Source organism: Mustela erminea, chromosome 8 (genome assembly GCF_009829155.1).
Source record: "Mustela erminea isolate mMusErm1 chromosome 8, mMusErm1.Pri, whole genome shotgun sequence".
In the NCBI taxonomy this organism is placed as follows: Eukaryota; Metazoa; Chordata; class Mammalia; order Carnivora; family Mustelidae; genus Mustela; species Mustela erminea.
The window spans coordinates 27892630-27902757 of NC_045621.1; the positions used below are offsets into that span (position 1 = coordinate 27892630).

At 55.1% G+C, this 10128-nt stretch overlaps 1 protein-coding gene across 8 annotated transcripts in view; it reads right to left on the reverse strand.

Moving 5' to 3' along the window:
- TNS1 (tensin 1) overlaps nt 1-8694 on the reverse strand; it is a 178626-nt gene extending 169932 nt beyond the window's left edge. For 2 of the 8 annotated variants that reach the window (XM_032354749.1, XM_032354747.1), the window contains exon 1: nt 8591-8691. The gene's annotated coding sequence lies outside the window, so the exon portion shown is untranslated. Of the gene's footprint in view, nt 1-8590 lie in introns of all 8 variants that reach the window. The other 6 variants (XM_032354750.1, XM_032354748.1, XM_032354752.1 and 3 more) reach the window with 4 other exon arrangements.
- Nucleotides 8695-10128: the final 1434 nt, after the last annotated feature.

A 10128-nucleotide genomic window follows, 5' to 3' on the forward strand; every position in this document is an offset into this window, starting at 1 on the left:
GCCATCCATCTCCTCCAAGAGCCTTTTCTTAACCACCAAATGACATTAGGCACCTCCAATATTCTTTCTCGGCAAGACCCTGATAATTTCCTTCTTAATACAGTTCACAGTCTGAAGTCAACATGGGTAACTACTGCTCGCTTATGAATAAGTCTGCCTCCCTACACTAGACCTATGAGGGCAGGGAGCATGCCTGTCTCATTCACACCAAATCCCCAGTAGCTAGAACACTTTCTGATCCAGCCCCTGGGACACACAGCTGAATGCAGCATCTTTGTGGAAATGGCAAGAAGGTGCCCTTTCTCCAGGCAGACCCAACTCTGTACCTGGGTACATGGTCTGGAGAGCAAAGCGTGGCTGCTTCCAGCGCTCTCTCGGGTAGGTGCCCTTGGCAGTGAACAGCCTGCTTGACCGTCCGGGGCAGCCCCGCCTGTTGCACAGTGGGCAGACACTCAACAAATGCCCTTGGGTGGAGGGCAGATGGAGAGATCATTGGGCAACTGCAGTACAGTGAGCCGAGGGCTCCGTGAGTGCTGGAATGCAGAGGGTGCCCTTGAGAGCTCTCCAGTGGGGAGCAAAGGAAGACCTTCCCCAGGCCCCAGCCCGGAACACAAAAGCTCCTCAAACTCCACTCAAGTGGCAGGTTCCCAGCAGCTCTGCCGGTGGATTTGTACACCTTAGGAGCACCCATGCCCACCCCCAGAGAGGCCCTCTTGGACTAAGCGCCCTCCAGGAATGGTGCCCTCTAGTCTGGCCACCCTTCTCCAGTCTCCCCCTGGGGGCAGTATTTCCTACTCTAACTGGCAGTTCCCCTGCTGTCACATGGAATTTGGGCATGCCACTCTCTGCTGGCTTCCCACTTTCCAGATCCATGGCACGTTCAAATGTGCTCCAGGAAGGGAAACTGCGGCAGCCAGTGTTTTCTGCCTCCTGGAGGCACACCTTCCTCTCATCCTCTCCCACAGTGAATAGCGCTGGCTTATGTACCCCGCTGAATATTGTAGAAACACTGGCATGTGACTCCTGCGGCTCTGTCATCAAAGGCATGGTGGCTTCAGCCCTGGTGTCTCCGATCACTGTCTCTGGGGGAAGCGAGGTACCACCCAGGATGCGTGAGGACCCCCAAGCGAAGCTATAGAGAGGCCCACATGATGAACAGCTGGGGTCCCCCACCACCAGTCAGTGCCAACTCGGCAGGCGTGCGACCAAACCACCTTGCAAGCAGACCCTCCGGTCCCCGTCAGGCCCGATGACTATGACCCCAGCTGACATCCTGACTACATTTGCGAGAGGTCCAGACCACCCCGTGAAGCCACACATGAAACCCTCACCTTCAGAAACCATGTGAGATCATAATTTCATATCTGTGGCAAATTGCTAAGTTTGGGGACAAATTTGTTGTGTGGCTCCAGATAACCAACACAGAGACCAGAGCCCAGGAGCCCTCAGAAAGCAAGAGGCTAAAGGCTGATGCTGGACACTGAGGCCAGAAGGCATCTCCCCAGTCCTTCCTTGCACACCAGGAACAGGCATGTTCATCTCTGAAATTCTTTCTTCCCTTCCCTTCGCCCTACCAAGAATTAGTCATCATATCCCAGAAAGTAACTCCAAAGAGACTGTCCAATCTCCCTACCTCCTGCCAGTTCAGACCAATTAATCTTCCCTGGGCCCTGTCTCTCCTCCAGCCTTCCCCGCCCCCTTTAATCCACAGAGCCACAGGCCATTCTCAAGTGCAAACTGACCACATTGCACTCCTGCTTAGAACGGTCTTGTCCAGCCCCTCAGCACACTTATAACGCCCTTGCCGCCTCTTCCAGCCACTGCCCCAAAAGAGATCTGCCATCCTGAACTCCCCCAAAGGACACTGAATCTAGTATGTCTGAAATGGGGAACTCATATACATCCTCCAAGACCCGTTTCAAAAATGTCCCTCCCTGAATAATCAGGCACTCAAAGATGATCCCTCCCTCCTCTCTGCTCCCAGTGAGGTCCTGTTCAACCTGGCAGTTTTGTGTCCTGCCCCTCCTCATGGCACAAGGTCTGACATACAGATGGGGCTCAACAAATGTGGTGTAAATATAAAAACTGGAAGAATTCTTCCCAGCCTAAACCACTGGGACCGATGCTGATGTTCTGGGGCAATGGAAGAGCCACAAGAGAGGGTGGATGAGCCCCACTTTTCCGCTCCAGCCCCTGCTGGGAGAGGGCCAGTGTGGACCATGGCCAGTGCTTTCTGAGTGCCTCAGGACACACACCACCCATGATCCAGCCTGGTCCAACTCTCCATGTACCCGCTTTCCTATCTGGCTGCATGGAGACTGGCTCTCAGCCCAGATGTTGGTCATGCTCTGTGACCTGGGACCAGTAAGCCACTCTGAATCTCTATGTTCTCCTTATCTGTAAAATGGAGGCAATAGGAGCATCTTTCCCAGGGTTGTTGTGAGAATTGATGGACTTCATGTGTGTGGCTGGCCCCGAGGATGCTCTGTGGAAGGTTGTAGCTGGTATCAGCATCGGAGAGCCCCTGTCTCCTAATCAGGACACCGGGTTCTAGTCCTGAGGACCATCTTACAGCTGTGTGACCCGAAGCAAGTACCTCCCACTCTCTGGTCCCCACCACACCCTGCTGACTCACACTCGTTAGTTAGCCTACATTAGCCCTGAAAGTCCCCAAGCTGCTGAGCCCTAGAACAGAGGATCCTCAAGCCATCTCCCCACTGCGAGAGCCTGGGGCAACCCACTGGTCTCTCCACCAGTCACCACTTGTCTCTTCCTCCCTCCAACAATGGAATCGTGAGCAAGCCTGGGTTCCGACCCCGAACTCATCCCAGACTCTATGAAACACTGAGCCTGCGGTCGACAGGGAGGCCCACTCTGCAAAGTACCCCTCCTCATTGTGGGGAAACTAGGGCAAGAAAACGCCAGCCTTCCCATCCTACTGGGCTTCACACTTGAGTCCTCCCCAGACAAACATCCCAGGACCCACCCAACCTTGGTCCCCTGGCTCCCGCAGAAGGCTGGCCTCATAAGCCAATGACTCCACAAGATGAAGCCCCCTGGGGAGGGATCCTGTCAAACCAAAGCTTGGTAGAGCCCCAGGAGCCTCATCTCTGCCCATGGGTGTCAGTATGCCCCCCTATCCCCGCCCAGCAGGGCCCAGCCAGTGGCAGGGCTGAGAGCCTCAGAGTGTGGAGGGGTCCACAGGTTACCTGCTGGGATGGAAAACCGCACCCCCCCCAACCCCATTCTGAGCCGGCTCCTGCCTCGAAGGGCTGCTGGGACTCTGTCCTGAGGTGGCTTCCTGCCCTCCCGGGAACACAGGAAGCCAACATTGTTGGGATCTAAATGGCCTTTTCCTCCCAGCCTCAGCTCGGAAAATGAGCACATAGCCTCGGTGTGCACCTGACCCCAGCAGGAACTGCCCACACCCCCAGTGGGCCTCAACTCTTTTCTCCAGCTGGCAGAGAGACTGGCCCAACCACCCACCTGCGCGCACAGCCTCACGGCCTTTCCCTGCCCCACTTATCTCCACAGCCTGGCCTGGAGGTATGTGACGGTTTCTATGATGTGTCAGCTCAGGTAGGCTATCTATCATACCGAGATAGTTGTTCAGCATGATCCTAGATGTTTCTGGATAGGGGCTTTTATGGATAAGATTAACATTTAAATCAGCAGACGTTGAGTAAAGCACATTAACCTCCATGATGTGGATGGGCCTCGTCCAATTAGTCGAAGGCCTGAATAAAACAAAGACTGATTTCCCCAAGCAAGAAGGGACTCTGCCAGCTGACTGGTTTTGAATCTGAACTGCAGCTCTTCCCTGGGTGTCTAGCCTGACCACAGATTTTGGATTTGCCAAGTCCCCATAATTGCATGAGCCAATTCCTTAAAATAGATTATCTATCTATCCATCCATCCATACATCCTGTTGGTTCTGTTTCTCTGGGGTACCCCAAGTAATACAAGGTATCTCAGGGCATGGCCAGGGGTGTGGGTGCCGTGTGGCTCTGAAGTTCAAGCAAGAAGAAACCTTCTTGATGTTCCCATCCAGTGGTTTTCAAACTTTTATGCAGATGGAATCTTACAGGGAACCTCAGTGATCTTGGTCAACATTGACTAAATGCTTGATCTGAGCTCTTCATGTGTACATATTATCTCATTTAATTCCCAAAGTAACCTGAGGAGGGAGGTGTGCTATGTGTCTCATTTGAAAGGAGAGGTGACTGAGGCTCATACGGGCGACACGGGCTGCTCGAGTTCTTACTGGTAAGGGGCAGAGCTGGGATACGAATCCAGGACGTCTGGGCTAAGCGCAAGACCACCATCCATTCTGCCTCCCAATATGTCTAACCTCTAAAACCAGAGCTGTTCTGATTAAAGTGAACAGGAGTTCCAGAACCCCAGCCCTTCAAGTCTTCCCCCTTAGGTTTCCCCATTTCCTACCTTCTCAGACCCCTAAATCGTCTCCAGAAAAACCTTACAGGTCTGTTGGATGAGTTTAGAGCCTCTGATCTAGTCCAATCCGTCCTTTAGAGAAATGGGAAAGCTAGGCCCAGAGAGGTTAAGTTTCTCACCCAAGCTCACACAGCCGGGCCATGGCAAGCCAGGACTAGAACCCATGGGTCTTCCCACCCTACCAGGCTGCCTCTAATGACCCCAAAGAGGTCCTCAGGCAGAGGGTAGAAGCTGGGGTCCCCAGTGAAGTAACAAGAGGACAAAGAGCTCCCTACAACAAGGCTTCCCCACATCCAGCCGGTAAGGGCTTCTGGGTGGGTTTGTCCCATTGAGAGCCTAATTATCTTTCCCAAGTGCATCCCCCTTGGGGGAAACAGCAGACGACTTCCCCAATCTTCCAGGTCAATCAGAGGCATTGAGAAGAGAAGTAATCTAAGCTTTGCCCCCCCAATCCCGGCCTAGATGGCAGCCCTTGGGCTCTTAAGCTGGCATCGTGGTCTCTTCCCTTGGGCTTCAGCCTAGCAGAAGGCCAGAGCCCTTTGGCAAGGCTGTAGCCTCCCTAGAGCACTGCCGAAAGCATCTGTGAGAAACCCGTTGTTTGAACGGAGGAACTCCTACACATCCGTCAAGACCCAGCCTACATCTGCCTTCCTGATGAACCCTGGTAGGAAAATCTCTGCTAAGTCAGAGAGGACCTTTCACACACACCTCTCTGTCAGTTTTGCTGCCATTTTCTGTGATTGTCGGGTGGCCTGTCTGCATCAGGCCCAGAGAGGGCGCAGTTCACGATCAGCAGATGGACACTCGTGTGTTCGCAGCAGGTGAAGCGGCCGCCTCCCCTGGGACAGTTAGCAGGCCTTCACAGACTCCAACCAGGGAGCTTTCCAGATCTCCCCTTCCCCCATATGGCCCTCAGTGCCGTTCTTGATCCAGCCCCCTCTCTCTAGCTGAGGAAACTGAGTCCTGAGCGGTGACATAACTCACCTGAGGTCACGCAGCCTGTGAGTGGCAGGGCCACAAATAGAGCCCAGACCCCTAACAAAGGCCCCGGGCCTCCTCTCCTGCCATTGTCTCATCCGTCCGTCTCCCCCAACACGGACACTTAGTCCCTAACGCCAGCATTCGTGTTACAGCCACACACAGAACCTCCGTGTTCCTCACAGTCACCACCCGCCCAGGGACCCGGGACAGGGTTTATTATTAACCCCACAGCACACAGGAGGAAACGGGCTCAGCGAAGGAGAAGACTGGCAGCCGTCTCACAGTGACCTCTTGGCCTGTTTATCAGTCACACTTACGCCCGAATGTCCTGCCACCTTAGTTCAGGCAGACAAGCGCCCCAGTTTCTCTAGATCTAGGAAATTGTCCTCACTGCCCCTGCCTGCAGGACTTCCCTCGGTGCCACAAGCCCCGTGGAGACTGAATTCACAGCCTCAATGTTCCAGACACTCTGCCCCTCATCACCCCCAGCCACGAATCCAGAGGGTAACCATTCTGTAACCCCAGACTTGAAGCCCCAGAAAAGGAACCAGAGCACAGCAAACCCTGGGCTTGGCAAACAAAACATGACCTGGATTTTAGTCCACAATCACCCCCTTCACCAGGGAGCAACAATGCATACCTTGTGGCCCTGGATGGATGGATGGATGGATGGATGGATGGATGGATAGATGGATAAGAGCATCTATCCAGCTTGTGCCACCTCCCGGTTTCAAAGTACAGAGAGTTGGCTCATTGCTGCGTTGCCCACCTTAGTACAGTGACCCCAACACTGACCTCAGGCCAGGTGACACTGACGGTCTTGCTGAAAAGCCACACCATAGCCTGTAGAGCTGGGAGTCTTCAATCCTCCCTTGCTGGGCCCCCGACCCCAGCCCTTCCATGGCCCAGTGCTGACACCTGGTGGTGCCTTTGGACTTTAGTCCTGGCTTGCTTTCCACTTCTCAGTAACTCATTCAGAGCTGCCAAACCAGCCCAGCAGCCCACTGGCCATCTGCCCTCCACTCTGGTTCACACCAGCAGGGCCAGGCTCCGAACCAGGTAAAACCCGTGTCTCACCTCGGGAGCCTTCCATTCCCACGGGTCACATCCCCTCTTCAACCCAGGCCCTCAACCCAGGACCACAGACCACAGACCCAGGGGAACCCAGGACCACAGACCATCACAGAAAATTCAGCCACAGATGTGTGCCCAAGGTCACAGTGAGTGCCGGACTTCCTTCTTCCCCACCCCTGTGCTGCCTCCTATCAGAGAAGTGCCAGCGGTCGCTGGGGTGAAGGGCAGGCACGCTGGGGAAGGAAGGAAGGATCTGGGGGGACGCTCAGGGGTGAACTTCAGCAGGTTCAGGGGGCGGGGTCACGTGGGGCAGCGACGCTAGTAAAATGCAAAGCCCCGCCTCCAGCAATTCTGGCCTGACTCCTCCCACCTCCCCACGCTGACCCACCACCCGTCCTAGTGGGACCTCTGGGGAGGAGGGTGACACTATGCGGCGAATTTGGGTACTGCAGAAGGCCTTGTTGGCCGCCTAAATCCCAGCTGGGTATCCCAGCTCTTCAGAGAAGGACCATTAACCTCTACCCTTTGCCGAGAGCCGGACGTGCCTAGAATGTCCTCCACATGTACATTCGCACACACTCACACGCTCCTATCCACCCACTCCCCACCCCATTGTGCCGCTGAAACTCCTTGTCTAGGAAGACTTCCCACCCCCAGGGAGCACACCCCAACAGCCCCACTCAGACCCAGCCAGCTGTGTGCCTTGGCAAGAGTCTTAGGGACTGATCCCCAGCTTCTTCCTCTGTAAATCGAGGGTGACACAGGCACCACCCCTGCCCCACGCTGTGAGCACCACAGGAGAGCCTTGTGAGCGCTGTGATACAAAAGGCTTTGATAATTACTCTGCTTCCCAGCCCCACTAAGACTTGGGGGTGGGGAGGGGGGACGTGGAGGGGAAAGTCCAGGTGGAGCCACGCGAGTCAAGGCCCAGGGCGAGAACAAGATTGGCCCCTTCGGCATGTTTGACACACTTGGTTTATGCAAGAGCCGAGCAGGGTGCAGATGGGCTGAGTGTGGACTTGGGGGACAGGAGTAGACGGGTCAGAGAGCTGGCAAGGGGTGGATGCCGGCGGGCCTCACAGTGAAGGAAGGGGACAGGGCTCTGGCTTGGGGGCCGGGGAGGCTCCCAAGGCTGAACCCGGGGACAGACAGAACTAGGTCTGCATAGAGTCCGGCTGGGAGAGGGTGAGGAGCGGTGGGTTGGAGAGGATGGGTCAGGAGGCAAAGGGGCTGCAGTCAGCCCTCCAGGTGAGAGGTGTGACAGCTGGAATTGGCAGCAGAGAAGCTCAAACTAAATTGGGAGGCCCTGGCAATGGAGAAGGGGAGGAAGGCATCTGGCAGGGCAACTGGATGGGTGATGACATCAGGCACCGCGATCAGGCGCAGGGGCCTCCCATTGATTTTACACTGATTTTACAGTGCGATCTGGGGCAAGACACTGATTTCTCTGACAAGAGTGGCAGCCAGACCCCAGGCTGGGTCAGAAGCCCATGAGAACAGTGACTGAAAAAGCCCAGCAGCCACCAGCCCTGCCCCGGTCTGATCTGGGGCCTCTTAAGCTCACCCCTAAATTTGGTGCCCTTCCCAGTGCCAGGCATACGCCACCCACACACCTTCCACACACCCCATCCCCGTGCCGATCACGGGACCGCCACGGGTCATCCACGTGCTCGCCGCACAACACCCACACATCCCCACGCCCCACCTGCGTGCCAGCTACACGACACCCACAGGCTGGCCGCACCCCACTCACACCCCCTCCACACACCGTCCACACGCTCACTACGTGCCAACCACACACCACACACCACTGGGCGTGCACCTGCCACAGGCCCCCAGCATCCACGCATAGGCTGCATGCCATCTCCATGCCACCCATCACCGCCACATACCACAAACGCCCACAAGCTCGTCATCTGGTGTGCTCAGATGCTCAGATGCTCAGCAACCACCCCTCACCCCCCCCCACGTGAGAACCCAGCACCAGGCCAGGACCCCAAGGACATCCACCCAGGTCCCAGGCCACCTCATTCCCCCGACGACCCACTCCCCGTCCCCCGTAGCCTGCCCAGCTGCTCACCTTTGCAAGTGCAACCCTCGCGGGTGATGACCTGACGGCAGATGCCACAGGGCTTCACCTTCTTGAAGGTCTTCACCTTGAAGTGGTGAGTCTTGGGGGCCTCCAGATCCTCTGGCTGTGGGGGGAGAGGCACAGTGATCAGGCCTGGGCACAAGGCCGGGAAAGGAGCCGGGGGAACTCGGGGATAAGTGGGCCAGGACTGGGGAAAACAAGAGGTGAGAGAGCCCCTTCAGGGGTGACAGGCCTGAGCCTATTTCTGGGAGGAGATGCCCCAGGAAAGAGAGCTGAACAGGACCCAAACCCAAACACTGAGGTGGGCGGCATACCGGGACACTGATTTCACATGACTTACTCAATACAATTTCACACACGTACGCCTTGTCACCACACTCCAGAAGACTCTCTCATAGCCGTCCCAGTCAATAGCCCCCTTAGGTAAATACTATTGTGACTTTTTTAAAAAGATCTTATTTATGTATTTATTTGTGTGTGAGAGCGGGAGGAGAGCAGAGAGGGCGAATGGGGAGAATCCCAAGTAGACCCTGAGATCAGGATCCGGGTCAAAATCAGAAGTTAGATGCGGGGCTCCTGGGTGGCTCAGTGGTTTAATCATCTGCTCTTGGCTCAGGTTATGGTCTAGGATCAAGCCCCACCACCGGGCTCCCTGCTCGGTGGAGAGTCAGCTTCTCCCTTTGTGCACGTGGTCTCTCTCTCTCTCAAATAAATAAAATCTCTTAACAAAAAAGCAAAAACAAACAAACAAAAAAAAGAGCCGGCTATTTAACCAACAGAGCCACCCAGGCACCCTGATACTATTGTGACTTCTATGGGCAAACACTCATCTTGCCGGAGTTTGAAACTTCACTGCGTCGTGAACTTCATTCCTGTGTCTGGCGTCTGGCGCTCGGGGTTCATCTGTGGGATTCAGCCACATGGCTCACTGCTGTGTGGTAGCCCACGTGTGAGAGTTGCTGCTTCCTTTACCCATTCTACTGGCGATGGTCCTTAGCCTCTTTACCCACGGAATGCCACGACCCCCCCCACTCTCTCTCACCCTCCTGCTACTACCTGCGGCCCCAGCCCAGAAGCCTCTGCCGTCTTTATTTTTATTTGCAGTTCTTTGCATTATGAAAATATTGGTCTGGGGGCACGTGGGTGGCTCAGTGGGTTAAAGCCTCTGCCTTCAGCTCAGGTCATGATCCCGGGGTTCTGGGATCCAGCCCCACATCCGGCTCTCTGCTCAGCAGGGAGCCTGCTTCCCCCTCTCTCTCTGCCTGCCTCTCGGCCTACTTGTGATCTGTGTCTGTCAAATGAATAAATAAAATCTTAAAAAAAGAATAAAAGAAAGAAAGAAAGAAAAAGAAAATATTGCTCTGTTAATTCTTCTTTTTATTTTTTTTTGAAGATTTTATTTATTCATTTGTCAGACAGATCACAAGTAGGCCGAGAGAGAGGAGGAAGCAGGCTCCCTGCTGAGCAGAGAGCCCGATGCGATGCGGAGCTCAATCCCAGGACCTCAAGATCATGACCTGAGCTGA